The sequence below is a fragment of the Adiantum capillus-veneris genome, chromosome 24 (assembly GCF_014529385.1).
Source record: "Adiantum capillus-veneris isolate H3 chromosome 24, ASM1452938v2, whole genome shotgun sequence".
Taxonomy (NCBI): domain Eukaryota; kingdom Viridiplantae; phylum Streptophyta; class Polypodiopsida; order Polypodiales; family Pteridaceae; genus Adiantum; species Adiantum capillus-veneris.
Genome location: NC_140954.1, coordinates 60658945 through 60674803, shown reverse-complemented (window position 1 = coordinate 60674803; position 15859 = coordinate 60658945). Strand labels below are relative to the sequence as shown.

The 15859-nt window shown below is 41.5% G+C and overlaps 1 protein-coding gene and 1 pseudogene across 4 annotated transcripts in view; both read left to right on the top strand.

Annotated features, from left to right (window-relative positions):
* Positions 1 to 14770, top strand: part of LOC147426450 (uncharacterized) — a 45825-nt gene extending 31055 nt beyond the window's left edge. The window contains exons 2-3 of one of the 4 annotated variants that reach the window (XM_086498519.1): positions 10609 to 11614; positions 14605 to 14770. The gene's annotated coding sequence lies outside the window, so the exon portion shown is untranslated. Of the gene's footprint in view, positions 1 to 10608; positions 11615 to 11876; positions 12252 to 14604 lie in introns of those variants that run through there. The other 3 variants (XM_086498518.1, XM_086498521.1, XM_086498520.1) reach the window with 3 other exon arrangements.
* LOC147426451 (uncharacterized) lies at positions 1884 to 10582 on the top strand (annotated as a pseudogene).
* Positions 14771 to 15859: the final 1089 nt, after the last annotated feature.

The following is a 15859-nucleotide window of genomic DNA, read 5'->3' as shown; positions in this document are numbered from 1 at the left end:
GTATACATTCCATTTCCGCAATTTAAAGCAAATACCACATCGGTAATGGTGTGGGGGCCCTTCAGAGCGTTGGCGCTATTCTCTTCTCTCTCTCTCTCTCTCTACACATTTCTATTGCATTCTCTCAGCCCCTCTCTTCAGGGGAAAGTAAAAGGAACCATTATCTAAGCAAAAAGGAATCACTAATGCAATGAAAGAAGTAGAAGGATTTGTGGAAGTGTAAAACTAGATCTTCACCATATTCAATTCCGTTGCACTTTACACATGAGGCAAAAGCTTTTTTGAAGGCAAGTGTGCAAAGGAGCAACGACGGCGTTGATGTTGCCGGGGGGCCCCCTTCAGTAAAGGGTGCTCATGTGTGCACACACAGAGAGAGAGAGAGAGAGAGAGAGAGAGAGAGAGAGAGAGAGAGAGAGAGAGAGAGAGAGAGAGAGAGAGAGGTGTTTGTGTGCAGAAATCGATGACAATCGACGACATTTGTGGGTGTGTTGTGAGTTATGGTCTACACAAGTGTGTGTGTGTGTGTGTGTGTGTTGAGTTCAGCGCAAGTGTGCATTTGCTATGCGACCATGTGTCGTTTGAAGGTGTTTTTTGAGAGGACAGGGGTGTTGTGAATACCCTGGGCTATAGAGAGATAGTTTTGTGTGTGATGGGCGTGTTCTCCATTCCCCCTCTCCAATGTGGACAAGCTACTGCTACAATCTAGCGTCAATCTCAGTTTAGCTTAGGACCTAGCTTGGCACTTTGTGAGCTTTAGCAGGACGTGCATGTTCGGGCCGGTTGTAGTTGCATACCCTGGCACTTTGTGAGCCTCTAGCAAGACGTGCATGTTCAGGCTGGTCGTAGTTGCATACCCTTTCTTGCACAGTACAGTTAATTCGGCATATAGACATTTGAACAATGGCCTAACTCTAGCAACTGTGAATAATCCCCTTAAGGCACTTTTAATAAGTGACTTTTAGCATTAGTTCTCAAGGGTCGTGGGGGGCTCAGAAATAAAGACTGCTCGACTCGCTTAATGGGTATATACGTGAACCTAGGGGGTTACCTCTGAAGGCAAGGAGGACCCACAAAGTCAGTACCCTGCAGTACCAGCAGTACCTGCAACACTTCAACACTCCGGCATTTTCCATCATCAGCAGCCTGTGTTTGGAAGCCTCATCGCCAACGTTTCCAATTGCAGCCTCAGTGTTTCTGCCAGCGATTTCAGCCCTGCACATCAGCATTTTTTTAGCATCAGCATTAGTGAGTTCAGCCCGCTACATCAGCGTTTTCAGCCATCAGTTTTCAGCATTCATTGCCATCAGTTACAGATCCTAGTCATGGAACCATTAGCGTTGATAGGAGTTTTTTGGTTCGAAGTTTACCAGCCCATGTATATATGGCGTGCTCGCTTTTTCCACTTTTGAGTGTGCTATGGTTGCTTGTACAGTGCTAGGCAACGCCAATTTTTGATGTATGCCTTTGGTGTTATGGTCCTGCTGTGGATATTTGGAGTTGCCATCTCTAATGGTGATGTATATCAAGAGGACCTTGTCCAATGCATACTCCAGAAGATTGGCTTTATAGCTGATAATGTAGGCCTATAACCATCACTTGGTACCCTTGGTTGGGTTTTTTAAAAAGAAAATGGCTTTAAAGAATAAACTTTTACGAAGTCTGCACGAGAGATGGGCTTGCACGTGGGCCGCCGCCGGCTGGGAGAGCAAGGAGTATGTGTGCGTGAAGCGAAGGGTGGGCGGGTGGCCGCGGATGGAAGCCCTGCTGAGAAAGCTTTCACTTGCAGAACAATATAAAAAAAGGGCACACTGCAGAAGCAAGGGGGACTGAGAAGCTCCGGAACAGCACGAAGGAGGGGAGCTTGTGAGGCAAGGAGGCCGCGGATGGAAGCCCTGCTGAGAAAGCTTTCACTTGCAGAGCAATATAAAAAAAGGGCACACTGCAGAAGCAAGGGGGACCGAGAAGCTCCGGAACAGCACGAAGGAGGGGAGCTTGTGAGGCAAGGAGGCCATGTTGAGAAAGCTTTGGAGGCCATCGGCTCACGGGGGTTGAGAAGGGAGAGCTCAAAAGGAGACTCACCAGGTGAGAGAAGGGAAGCCATGCAGAGGCCGAGGTCAGAAGGAGGGGGGTGTGCCTGAGCATGGGCTGCGATGCAGAGAATGCTCTTGAGGACTGAGGGGGAGCTAATCAAAGGGATGGGCTCGGAGAGGCAGCCGAGGAGGGGAGCCAAGCTAAGAGGCAAGGGGGCTCGAAGAATCTGAGGGAGAGCTCATCATCCAGAGCAGCTAGAAACGGACAGAAAAGCTGGCTTTAGAGGGTGGCAACCATAGTTACCGGGGAACGCCCCCTAGCCCCCGTTCCGGCGTTCCGGGGGGCAGTTCTCTTCTCGAACGTTCCGAAACGTCCCGGAACGTCTGACGTTTTGGGTGGCCAGTGCAAACCGGAACGGCCGTTCCGGAACGTTCCGGAAAGCCCCGGAACGTTCCGGAATTCCCCTGGAACAGCCAATGGCTACAAACAAATTTGGCAAAAATTGAAAAAATTGAAGTAAATGTTTGGGCTTCTTTTTGAAGTGTGCAAGGCCTCAAGGACTCATAAAATGCACCCCCTCCCCCTTTCTCTCCACAAGCTAATCCTCAAGGCTCAAGCTCTCTCCCTCTCACACTCTCAAGATCTCTCCCTCTCAAGACTCTCTTTCTCAAGGCTCAAGGCTTTAGGCCTTCAAGCTGTCTTCCTCTCCCTCCCACTCTCTCAAATCTCTCCCTCTCCCTCTCACTCTCTCGAGTCTCTCTCTCTCTCTCATCATCTAGTCATAGCAAGGTTGAATGGTCTTCAAAACGAGTTTTTTGTGAGTATTAAAGTCAAAGCACTCTAATACTCCTTGTATTTAAACACAAGGAGCTAAAAAATGCACTATTTGGGTGTTTTTTATACCTCCCGTTCCGCGCCGTACCTGTTCCGGACCCCTAGCCGTTCCCTCGTTCCGCGGGGATCCCGTCGCCGTTCCCGTTCCGCGTTCCGGGTAACTATGGTGGCAACTACACAAGTTGGAGAAGTGGGAAGCATCCCGCAGAGCCGTACTCGGGCTGGAGCTAGCAAACAATGGGAGCACTGCACGAGAGAGGGCCAGAGGAAGGCAAGGTTTGCAGACCTCTCTGGAGGGAAGCTAGGGCGGTCTACTCAAGTGGAAGAAGCCCTGATATGGGCTCATGGAGGACTGAAGTGTGGAGAGGAGCAGCAGGAGGACTCAGTTCAGAGAAGAGCCGCTTTGTGCTTCCAAGGAGAGCCGAGAGTTGCGAGGTGGAGGATGGGCTGACCATGGTCGGTGGCCGCAAACCAAGAGAATCGATAAGAGAGGGATGGCCATTTTAGAGATGAGCGAGGGCACCATCGTCAAGGGCAGTGTGAGGAGCCCTGGGGTAAGGGTTGTTGTACAAGACACCTACATAGGGGTCCTCATCATCAAGCTTTTGAGGGGCTTGGGGAGAAGGTCTTCTTGACCTACAAGCTTTGAATGGGGACCTAAGGCAGCATCACAGCTGAGAGGAATGGCCAATCGAGTGCAGGGCTGAAGAAGAAAGACGCAAGGGTGCTCGAAAAGCTCACATATGATAGATGCCATCATTGTATCTAGTTTCTTTGGTGATTTATGATTTTGTTTGGCTCAAAAACCCTCACTTATAGCCAGGTGATGCTAACAAGAATCTTAGAGTGATAGGAATGCTCGAGCTCTACAATTATTTGAATGCTTGGCGATTTGGGCGAGCTATTGAGAGGCAGTATTTTGTTCTATCCTTTTCCCTATCATCGTTTTGGTGCCCCTCGCTGAGGATCGAACTCCAGAGCTTCAATTCACAATGGTCTTATGCTACGAGTGATCCAATATGGATATGGCTACAAGCAGGTTCTTCATAGGTGCCCAACATGAAGATATTGTGGCATGGTTTTGCCATGTGGAGTACGAGTTTGCTCAATTGGAGCTTTATGATGACGAGTCGCAAGCTGATTATGCATGGCAAGGGCTTCTTTATGATGCATGCTACCTTTATTCCATGCTGTCCGAGGAAGAACAATCGAGTTGACAAAGCATGAAAAGGGCTCTTTTTCTAGCTTTCTATGATCCTCCATAGTTGTTTTGTACCATTGAGAATGGTTAACTCATTGAGTCCTGGAGAGAACTTCAAGCACAGTAATGGGAGAGCTTTGAAAGCTCGGCATCTCTGGTATGCTTGTCCCATGATGGGTTTGGTTTTGATATGCATAATGGAATGGTTACACCTGATGGTGAGGGTTATGAGAGCGATGAAGAAACATCTTCATATAGTGATGGTGGGGAAAGCTTTGATGACAAGTTAAGATCTTTTGTCCTTCCCGAGCTTAAAGACAAGGAGGCAATTCATCAAAGTTTGAGAGCCTTGGAAGTCGAAGCCGAGTTTGTAGTGAGTGATAGTGAGACAGAGAGCACTTGTGACCTATCATCAGGTGGAAATGACATGCGAGTTATGCCTTGTCTCCCATGAGGAGTATGTGCAACCATTGGCAGAGAAGAGTGAGAATGCTTCAGTTGAAGAGGTTATGAGTTTTTGTGATGATGAAAGTGTATGTGAAGAAGTGGTACAGGTTGAGGGTTTGTTTGATGGTGTAGTTGATGATATTGGTTTTTTTGATAGTCTCATGCTTGAAGCAAGTGATGGTGTATCCATCTCTTCTTCCTTTGATACTTGCATGTTGGGGAAAAGTAACTTGTGAGTTTTTTGATCGTCTTCTTGATGAAGAAATGCCTCTTGAGAAAATTACGGGTGCTTCAAAGAAAGATGATGCTTGCCTCCAACGTGTTTTAAGGGCGTTATATGCCACTTTGCAGGAATGTATGCTTTTCAATGCCTTTTGAGGATTACTTTTGTTACTCATAGTGATGCTACAAATGTTTCCAAGGCTTTTGAGTACCATATGCCCTATGTTGACCCGAATATAGCTTTTTGTGTAGGGGATATCAAAGAATGAAATTTTATGATGCACATGCAGGTCTATGGAAAAGTAATTGATGGTTTTTTGGTGCAAGGTTGGTGTATGTCATCTCCACAGGTTTTCTTTGGGAGCCAGGTGGAAGCTTGATTAAGCTTTTGATGCATGGAATGCCAAGTGTTTTTGTGTGGGATCCAAGTGGAATGAGCATCTACTAGTGTTACTGCTGAGCATGAATGCTCTAGCAGGCTAGGGGAGCTGGCAAACTATGATAGGAGTTTTTTGGCTCGAAGTTTACCAGCCCATGTATATATGGTGTGCTCGCATTTTCCACTTTTGAGTGTGCTACTTGTACAGTGCTAGGCAACGCCAATTTTTGATGTATGCCTTTGGTGTTATCGTCCTGCTATGGATATTCGGAATTGCCATCTCTAATGGTGATGTATATCAAAGGTCCTTGTCCAATGCATACTCGAGAAGATTGGCTCCATAGCTGTAAAACCTAGGCCTATAACCATCACTTGGTGGGAGCCCACCCTTGGTTGGGTTTTTTTAAAAAGAAAATGGCTTTAGAAAATAAACTTTTACGAAGTTTGCACGAGAGATGGGCTTGCACTTGGGCTGCCGTCGGCTGGGAGAGCAAGGAATATGTATGCGTGAAGCGAAGGGAGGGCGGCCGTGGATGGAAGCCCTGCTGAGAAAGCTCCCACTTGCAAAGCAATATTAAAAAAGGGCACGTTGCAGAAGCAAGGGAACCGAGAAGCTCCGGAACACGGAGGGGAGCTTGTAAGGGAAGGAGGCCATGTTGTCATAATAACTAATATCTAATTCTCCTAAATGATTTTCTCATGTTAAACTGATCATTTAATATGGCTAAGTGCTAGGGGAGAAAAAGCTAGAATATTGGTTAAGCTGGCAGACTGGCCGCATTAGGGATCCAATGGAGGGAAAATATGGGGGCCCCTTTGCAAAAGAGCAATGTGCAACAATGGGCTCCAAAGACCTTAGGGTTCAGCCCATTAAGACTTCCAAAATGCTAAGGTTCCAAAATTCAAAGGCAAGTCCAAATGGTCAAGCTTAGTGGAATTGGATGCTTTGTGAGTACAAAAAGTCTTCAAGTGGTCCTAGATTGATGGGGGCGAGCCCTTTTAGTATGGGATGAGAGAGAAACACACACACACACACACTCATGCAAACCCCTTTACACAAAGGGAATAAGGGACACATGTCAGCTCTCTAGCCCAGCTGTCCCCAAGGTGCACTCAAATCCTATTGGATTGCCATAGAGGTGGACCAATGAGAATTAGGCTAGAGTACTTTTAGTTTAATTCATTTAAAATCACTTGATAAAAGAACCAATAAGAAATAAGCTCTCTAGAAGACTATTGGACAGTCTCCCAAGGGGTCCAATGAGCATTCAACAGCCCAATGGCTTGCCTGATTCCTATTGGCCAGAAGACAAAGGGGTCCAATAAGAGTTTAGTTGCATTATTTAATTACATAAAGCTCTCACAAAAGGGAAAAGGGGGACACATGTCACAAGGTTTTCACTTATGCCTCTTAATTCCTATTGCGATTGATTTGTAAAGGAATTATCACTTACACACTAACACAAGCTCATCTGTGAAGCAAGAAGACTCTCTATGCAAATCCAACCAAGAGCCAAGCTTCAATGTATGCTCAACTCCTCTACCATGCTAATTACTAAGCTATGCTATGCTAATATGAGTGATTATGTGAGGAGATATACATCTTTCTCGTAAGACTACTCCTTCCTCTCAATCTACTCTCATACCCCGCTAGCTCTCACCATCTTTGAAGGTGTGTGAGGTCTTGGGTCTGAGATCGTGAGGGAATTGATGTTGTGTTTTATAAGTGTTTGCTTAGTGCTTGAAGTTTCCATCTTCATTGCACTAGCTAGTTATTGAAGGAACACAAAGAATTGTATTGTAAAGTGTCTCCCTGGATGGGGGAAACCTATAATACAAAGCCTTTTGGAGGGGGGACCGGCTCCATGTAAATCCAGTCCTCAATTGTTGTCAATAGCTTAATTTCCCTCTCTTTTGAAGTATTGTTCATGCCTATCTAACTAGGTTTTATGCTTTTTGTTGCTCTCTCCACCAAAGCACTCTTGTTATGCTCATTAGGAATCTATTCTAATGAAAGGTTGACTATGTTCATGTTATTTTCCGCTACACACAAGTTACTAGGCCATTAAATGTTACATTGGTATCAGAGCACAAGGTTTCTCTTTTCTTGCTCAAGAAGGGAGGTCCTCAAGCTAGCTATGAATGGTTGGTATTATTAATTGCAATTGAGTAAGTAGAATAGGGATTTTTCAGCCTTGCAGTGCACCTGTTTTCGTGTAGATGATGGGGCATCACCGTAGCTATGGTCTTAAGAGTGGAGTCCTATGGGGCTTGCCTATGGCTTAACCACTATTGAGCTATTAGAAGCTTGACATGACCCGGTGTTGTTTTGGTGTTAAAAAACCCTCTCTCCAATTTGGGAAGAAGAGGATGCATACGAAGGGCTCAAAAATTTGCTTCTTGATGATGCATCTCCTTCTCAAAGGAGAACTCGAGTCCCCACCGAAGGAACGAGAAAGAAGTGAGTCTCCTGTCACCTCGACGGAGATGGCTCCACGAAGATGGCGGGCAAAACGCTCTCCATCACCTCCTAAACCGGAAGATCATCGCACACTTCTCCACACTATAATTCAAAGAGGGATGACAAAAAGCAAGAGAAGAAAAAGGCGAGAGAGAGGTCACCCTCTTCTCCATCTTCTTCATTCTCTTCCTCTTATGAAGAAAGTGATGGTGCAGACAAGGAGGACCAAGGCAAGAAAAAGGCGGTCACCCTCTTCTCCATCTTTCTCAAATTCTTTATCTTCTGAAGAAAGCGATGGTGCAACTTCTGAACCATCAAAAAGAAGAGGCCAGAGGAAATCCTATGCCGCGTGGAAGAGGTCGTCCAAGCTGAAAAAGTTCAAAGAGGGAGGAAAGAGCATCTCTTTCCTTATCTATGATGGCACCTTTGGTGCTACGGACAAAGTCTTGCCTTTCATCCAACAATTCGATGCGGCGTTTGGAGATGAGGGCTTCACGGAGTCCTCTAAGCTACGCCATGTAGCTATGCATTTTCAAAAGTTCGCTAGGCATTGGTGGTCTAGCCTACGGGCAAACGATGAAGCTCCACGAACATGGAAAGCTTTAAGAGCTTCCATTATGAAGCAGTTTTTGGCCACCGATGCCAAAGACAAAGTACTCACCGAATGGTGAAGCTTGAAGTTCTCTCCCTACGAATCCATTCATAAATATGTAGACAAGTTTTGGGACTTACATCTCAAAACCACTGTCTTTAAAAAGATGGATTTTGGAGAGCAAAAACAACAATTTTATGCTGGCTTAACTGAAGAAATGGCGGAGTATGTCAACTCCCAAAGGCCACGCACCATATCTGCGGTTAGACACCATACTATGGTGGCTTCTCGAATCAATTTTCAAAGAGGGGCTAAGAGAGCTCTTAAGCCCACGGAAAACAAGGGTTCCAATGAGCCCAAGGAGAAGGACAACGTCCAAAAGTCTCTTAAGGGCAATTCCAATAACAACAAAGCTAAGGAGAAGGGAGTTTACAAAAGCAAAAACAAACTCTCTCTTGAAGAGCTTGAGCGTATCGCAAGGATAACCGTTGTTTCAAGTGCGGCGAGCAAGGGCATGCGTACCGCGCTTGTCTCCAAAAGAACATCCGCCATGAGCTTCCTTGAGCTACCTTGGTCGAAATCCAAGAAGACGAAGCTCACCACAAAGGATCTCCTCTATGCTATGCGTGGGGAAAGGTAAGAGAACATGATGCTTTTATTCTCTTTGACCGTGGTTCTACTCACAAATTTATATCCACAGAGTTGGCCACCAAGCTAGGCATCCAAGCCTATGAGATGGGAGATGTCCTACCCGCAGATGGTGCTTTTAAGGGGCAAGAAGCTTCAGTTACTTCCTTAATCGAAAAACTGAGGCTGTATGTCCAAAGCTATGTAGACAAAGAGAACTTCTTTATTTCTCCTCTCAAGCATGAAGATATAATCCTATGGGCACCACGGTTAGATCGCATGGTTGCCAATGTTAAATTACTTGAAAGGAGAATCTACTTTAGGTTCAAGGAAAAAAATATATACATAGACGCTAAGGAGATGGATAAAATCATACCCATTGTGCATACGCAAGGTTTCAATAAGTCAATAAAGAGCTCTATTTCCGTGTACATGATTTTTGTTAAAGATTCTCAAAATGAACCTAATGCTTTAACAAAAGAAAATATAAATGATCACAAGGAATTAGAGTTATCCAATTTTCTTAAGGGATTCCAGATGTCTTTATTGATGACACCCCTTGTGGACTACCTCCTAAACGAGACAATGATGACCATACAATTGAACTTCTTCCAGGAAGTTCACCGCCTAATAAACCTCCTTATAGAGTTTCTCAAGCTCAACAAGAGGAGATTATGCGGCAAGTGCATGAGTTAGTTGAGAAGAGCATGGTTAGGCTTAGCTCATCTCCATTTTGCTCACTTGTGTTATTAGTGCAAAAGAAAGACGACACATATCGTATGTGGGTGTCGACTATAGAGCACTAAACAGGATCACTATCAAAAATAGATTTCTTGTTCCACGGGTAGAAGACCTATTTGATAAGCTACAAGGATCGACCTACTTCGGTAGATTTGACCTAAGAAGTGGCTATTATCAAATAAGGATAGTTGATCAAGACATTGTAAAAACCGCATTTCGCACTGCATTTGGTGTTTATGAATACATTCTCATGCCTTTTGGTTTGACCAATGCACCAGCCACATTCAAACGCTTGATGGAGAAGCTATTCAAGTCTCACCAACCTTTACTGGAGTGTTCTTTGATGATATCATCATCTACTCTAATTCACTAGACGAACACAAGCGACACCTCTAGGTAATATTTCAAGTTTTAAGAGAGAATAAACTTTATGTTAATCGAAAGAAAAGTGAGTTTTTTTTACAAGAGACTTCTTAAGCAAGAAAAGAGAAACCAAATGCTATGATACCAATGTAATGGAAATGGCCTATGAACTTTGAGAATAGCAGAACTAAGAGAATTAGAGTTAGCATTTTTGTGAGATTACTTTGAGAACATAGGGGGTGAACTTAATTAATGGTAGCAACATAAACATAGTACTTAATTAACTTGGCATGAACAATAATTTTGCAAGAGAGAGAGAGAGTTAGAAAACATGAGTGGGGTATACTCTCCTCTTGGTATGAGAGTGGGGTATACTCTCTCCTATTGAGATGTAACCATCTCTCCTCTTGATTCTTTGCTGAGGTAAATCTAGAAGCACTTATTGCACATTGCTCTTTGGTAGAGCGTCTCCTTTTGGACCCCTATTGAGAAGCAACCATTTCTCCTTTTGGTCCCTCTGTTGAGATAGGTCTAGAAGCACATATCTATATCCTAACTCTTGTTCCTCTTTTATCTTTCCGTATTAAATGAGCAGTTTAATATGAGAAAATTATCTGGTAAAGTTAGATATTATATTCTATGACATTCGTTGAAACTTGTAATACATATTCAAAGCTAACAAATCTGTTGTCTTGTTTATATGGATGCAGGTTAGTACTCTATCTTTACTTAGGATCATTTTGGCTTAGTTGTTGTCCATCACTATCAAACTTGGTCTCTTTTACTTCAAAATAAGTTGTTTTTGGACTATCTTATATAAAAAACACTAGAACGATACTTGATCCTTACTATGATGTCCAAAAATGAATCGAAGATTGTATTGTTTTTGTGCTAATCATCGTCCTTTGTCTAAAGCCAACTGTCTTTTGAAATGTTATGTTCTTTTGTGTATAAATCTAAAAATAGCAACACACACACACTTTGTCACCATACTTAGTCTGACTTAAGGACATGCTGAGATATGACTTCCCATAGTGCTTAAGAAAAGTGCTTATCTATGCTTCCCTCAAGTTTTGTGGATAAATACTATGGATATATTGTTTGGTAACATAATATGATGATGGTGTGCCTTGCTACTGTCACTAATACCCCTTGACAGCTTCTCTGTTAAATTTTTCTTGAAAACCTTATGCAGGTTTTAAGCATTTTTGGCTCATTTTTTTAATTGGTCTGCCCAAAGTCTTGTCCATTTTAAATATACATTATGTTGAATATTCTTAGTTTCCCATTGCTCTCAAGTCTCAACATTTATCGATGCTATGTATCAGATGCATTTTCTAATGTGGGAATGGGGTGGGAACTTACCTCTTAGCTAAAAGTCCTACACTAATTATGGTGGGATTTTAGTCTCCACCTTCCTTTTGAAATATGCCCATTGAGTCATTAAAGTTTTTGCGCCTCCCTAACATTGTATTCTCTACGAGTGCTTTCGCACTAAGGCTTCGACTTTGTTACCTGTCTTGCTATATGTCTTCACTCTCCTCTCCTCTCTTCCCCCTATGACGACTTGATGCCTTGCCTACTGGGATGCCCTTTGAAGAATGAAGACTCTCGACTCTTGCAGTCTTGGATTATGTGGAGATTGTAGCTGGCTCTGACTGATCTCTTTGTGGCGCCTAACTGGATTCCATCCTAAGGCTGCTACCATTTAAACAGGTGAGGGTTTGCTTATACCCTCACTTAGCCTTTATGATTCTGTCTACTTTCATTTAATATTCTGAAAGGGAGTGTGGTTATCGTGTTCTTTTGTAATGGATTAAAACCTGCATCATGAGGAAAAAAAAAGGGTGTCATTGAGTGATGTTTTGTATGCCGTGTTTGCACTATTGAGAGAATATGCATAGGAGAGGTGGGTTTTGTTGTGGTGATAGCACTTTGTTGTAGTACAGAATTTGCTGACAACTCTACCTCATCACAGGTTCCGATACTCACTGGTTATACTTTTTACAATAACTACCGGCTCTTTGGTTTTTGATTGTTTGTATTTTAGAAAAATCATCACTAGCAATTTGATGGGCATACATGCCGTAAGTTGTACTGTCATTGATCGTGGCATTATCAACAGTTTACTATGTTATGGGTAAATTTATTTTGATAAGGAAGACAACCGCACTTTCAAATTTGGTAGAATCATTGGCCTAGTATGGGTCTTGATGATCCGGGCCGTGACAAGTTCAAAAATAAAAGGTTCTCCAAATTTTGCTCAAATATGATTTTTCCTTGAGAGAAATTACTGTAAACAAGAGGTCTGAAGACTTAGCCTTGCGAATACTGATCGATGTGCTTACTATGGTGCAACTCTGTCAACTTTGCCTTGAAAAATGTTTGTGAATATGGATGTGAGTGTTGCTCCTTGTTTGCTTCACGTATAAAGTGGAAAAGGACTCTTCTTCAGCTCTCTTTCTTTGGTATACTTGAACTTACCGTACATAACATGGTTGGTTGCATTCTATCCTGTGATCGTACTAGGTCATAATATCTTTTGATAAAGCATATGGCAATGTTGAGACTCATCAAAGCTGACTGGTTGGATTCCATTCTTTAGGTGGGTTACTTGCTAATATGGTACTGCTAAGAAAAAATATGTAATGTTGAGCCTGGTTTGATCTTATTTTGGTTTTGTTTGCATCTACAGATTTGCATGCTAATGATTCCATCATTCGACTGACTTCCAAAAATGAGAATGTTCTATTAAAAACTAGAAGAATTATGTCCTGGGCATGAAAAGAGTACTATGCATATAGGAATAAGAGATTGCATGAGCCCTTACTGCTCCTGTATTGGGTTTGCCTTTTAACTGGCTTGCATTAGACTTAATGGTTTTGCTCAATTTACACATGTTGGGTCACCTTACCTTGGCCTCACTGAATTGTTCTCATCACTTATTTTTGCTAGGTAATTTATGAGGATGTTCCTTATAGTGGTGTAAAAATGTTTTGCATCTTCAAGCAAACCGCTAATTTAGATTTGGCTGACTTTTTAGTGGACGATGCCTTGTTGTGAATTGATCTAATCTAAACTAAACTATGCTATTGAGCTTGCCTGGCTCTCATTGTATTTGAGCTTTCTTTGTTATAACATTACATTGTTAGCCTTAACTTGGAGCTGGTTGAAAAACATTACTGCTATTGGAATTCATACTTGATGACTAATGAACATTTTTGCTTCACTCATAAAGTGAAATGGACTCTTCTTCAACTCTCTTTTCTTTGGTATACTTGAGCTTGGTCGGTTGCATCCTATTCTGTGATCCTATTGGTCATAATGTTTTTTACGATAAAGCATGTATTAATGATGAGACTCATTAAAGTTGACTGGCTGGATTCCATTCTTTTGGTGGGGTACTTGTTGGTTTGCTACTGCTCTATAAAAATATGTAATGTTGAGCCTGGCTTGATCTCATTGTGGCTTTTGCATCTTTATATCTACCTACTAATGATTCCATTATTGGGCCGATTTTTGAAAATGAGAATGTTCTATTAAAAACTAGAAGATTTTTGTCATGAGCATGAATAGAGTATAGGAATAGGAAATTGCTTGAGATCTTACCGCTCTTGAATTGGGATGCCTTTTAACTAGCTTGCATTAGACTTTATGGTTTTGTTGGATTAGTCTGCCATAATTTGTTAACGCATGCTAGGTTATCTTACCTTCGCCTCACTGAATGGTTATGATCATTTTTTTGTTGGGTGGTCTATGACCCTGTTGCATCAATATATTGCATCTTGAATCAAACCACTCATTTATATCTGGCAGACTTGGTAGTGATTGCCGTATTGTGAATTGGTCTAATGTTAACTAAACTAAACTATGATATTGAGCTTGTTTCGCTCTCATTGAATTTGGCTAGCTCGATCTAGCTTAAAACATTCGTTTAGCAAAATAGTATTGACTACGGCTATGCACTTGCACCAGGGTAGCTACGGTCACCTGATGGCTTAATATAGAAAACTGCTAAAAATTTACATCAGAACGTAATTTTGTTTATAAACTTGAAATTATACCTTGTTGATATCTTAAGGTGATTTACTTGGCTCTTGAGTTGAAAAATTTACATCAAAACGTAATTGTAATATAATAGTACACATTGGTAAGTTGTTGACTCTTAAATTTGAGGCATGCATGATCTTTAGATAAAGGGATGAAGGTTGCTTAGCCCTAAACAGCGATAGTGTTAGTCGACTTGTGAGGGTATGGAACGTTTATGGACTACTTTGGAGAAAAGAAATACTGTTCTTTGGATAATATGAAAATCACTACAAGCTTTCAAAATTAAAAGCATTAGATAAGAGTATGATATATAATTAAATAAAACAAAAGCATTTTTTAGTTAACTGTTTGATTTGATTAGGTTATGTAAAACAAAAATTTGATAAAAAACAAACTACTAATGACACTTGAATTAGAAGGGGTCATGGCCTTTTGATTTTTGTTGCAAGAATGGCTTAACTGGGAATAAAAAATAGAGTTTAATTATTGAACCACTTACCTTTGGAGGGACACCTTGCAATATTAGGAACTTTAAATTATGGATAGTTCATATCAAGAAATTCAAGTAGGACAAGGATAACAATTCATATGTTTTTTGACACCTGTAATATGTATTCAAGGCTAACAAATCTGTTGTTTTGTTTATATGGATGCAGGTGAGAATTCTATCTTTACTCAAGATTTTTTTGACTTTGTTGTTGTCCGACTTTGAAGAATCTTACCGATTCAACTTGAATGACTTCCACAACTCTTTTTTTTTGTATAGGATCATTGGAATGATTCCTCATTCTTATTATATTATACAAAAATAAATTTAAAAGTTATTTTTTTACAATCTTTGTCTAATTATCTAAAGCCAGTTGTCTTTTGAACGTTATGTTCTTTTGTGTATATGTATTAATAGAATAACAATAACAAAACACACACATACACACACAAACAACTAAGAGAGCACACAATGGAAATGAAGGTTGGAAGCACTTCTTCACTACTCAAAATGATGATAAGGTCTACAAAACATAAACAAGAAATACAAAAACATAATAAGGACTAATAGTCAATGTGAAATTGCCATCTGGGTTGGCAAGATAAGCGACCATTACTCGAAGTAAGCAGATTATATCAATGAAGTAGTCCAGCTATAGTTCCACTGGCAATGATCTTGGTACCTCATGCTAATGATAAATGTAGGTAAGAAGTCATCTAGGCATACCATGAGTGGGCTTGATATCTCACTAAGACAGAGTGAGAGAGTATTGTGGAGAAGCTTTACTGAAGCTCAATATAATCTTTTCTAATTTGAGCAAAAAATCCTATCACTTTAATATCTAAAATTTGAGTTTGCTATTTAGTAAGTAGTACTCCCATTTGATACACTAAAACATGCCCAAATTTGATGCTGAGTTCTTCTAATGTTAGCTATGGATATCAAATAAGCTAGTTTCTAACATCTTACAATGTTATACGGTTGATCCTTTATATATGTACAAAACGAGCATGTCCATTATATGTTGTAGCTTTGTGGCATGTTAAAGGTGTAAGTGCCTTAAGAAGACTTTCCTCCATAAGAAGACTCCAGAGGTTGAAGCAGACTCTATCAATGTTTGCGTAAAACACAAAAAATGCTCCAAGTTTAGGCTATGGTGTATTTGAAGAATTACCATGTGTAGATGTGCTCAATAGGAGCAAAGTTTGTGTGGGCCTTCATGGTCCCATTTATTAGGAAGAATTTGATGGCATCCAAGTATAATGAAACTTGATGAGAGTTGGTCAAAGGGAAAAAATTCCAAGCGTTTACATTGTCAAGTCCATTTGTGTTGGATGCATGTAAACATAATGACATGGGCATGTTGCAAGTATAAAATGGTGGGGTAAAGGCACTCCGCCTTTTGTCCGTTCGGATGTCCAATG